Source organism: Phodopus roborovskii, unplaced genomic scaffold (genome assembly GCF_943737965.1).
Source record: "Phodopus roborovskii unplaced genomic scaffold, PHOROB, whole genome shotgun sequence".
NCBI lineage: Eukaryota > Metazoa > Chordata > Mammalia > Rodentia > Cricetidae > Phodopus > Phodopus roborovskii.
This window is the reverse complement of record NW_026126063.1, coordinates 290,382-291,091: the sequence shown is the minus strand read 5'-3', so window position 1 is coordinate 291,091 and position 710 is coordinate 290,382.

Here is a 710-nt window from a genome sequence, read left to right as displayed (position 1 = left end):
TGTGGACCTCAGGATTTCCAGCTAAACAACACGTTTTATAACTAAGCTTGTCACATAAGGAAAAAAAAAGCAGATGATATAGTGCATGAGAAAGGACTGTTCTGGTTAATTTTAAATGTAAAATTGATATAACTGAGGGTTGCCCGGGACAAACGTTTCACTGAAGGAATGTCAACATTTGGTTGGCCAGTGGGCATGTCTATTGGGAATTCTCAATTAACCCAGGGCAGTCCCTAGTCATGGGGACCAGTACTGTACAGATTGGGGAGATCAAATTGAGCTAGCCAACAAACAAGGATTTGTTAATTCTTTCTTTGCCTTTAACTATGAATGAGATGTGACTGGCTGCTTGAGTTTTTGTCTTGATTTCCACAACATGATGGACTCTAACAAGGTATCATAAATCCAATAAGCCCTTTCTTCTCCTGTGTTGCTTTTTTTTAATTTTATTTAATTTTATATAACAGTCCAATTAAATGAAAATAAAAATTTATACACAATTCCTGGCTACTTTTTGTCACAACAACAAATGTGAAATTGGGACATGCATTATGGGAAGGGAATCAAGAACAGGAGGTATAGAGAAGTCATCTCCATAAGGGTATTAGGTACAAACTAGACACAAGCTGAAGTCATCTGAGAGGAAGGAGCCTCAGTTAAGAAAATGCCTTCATAAGACCAGGCTATAGGCAGGCTTGTGGGACATTTTA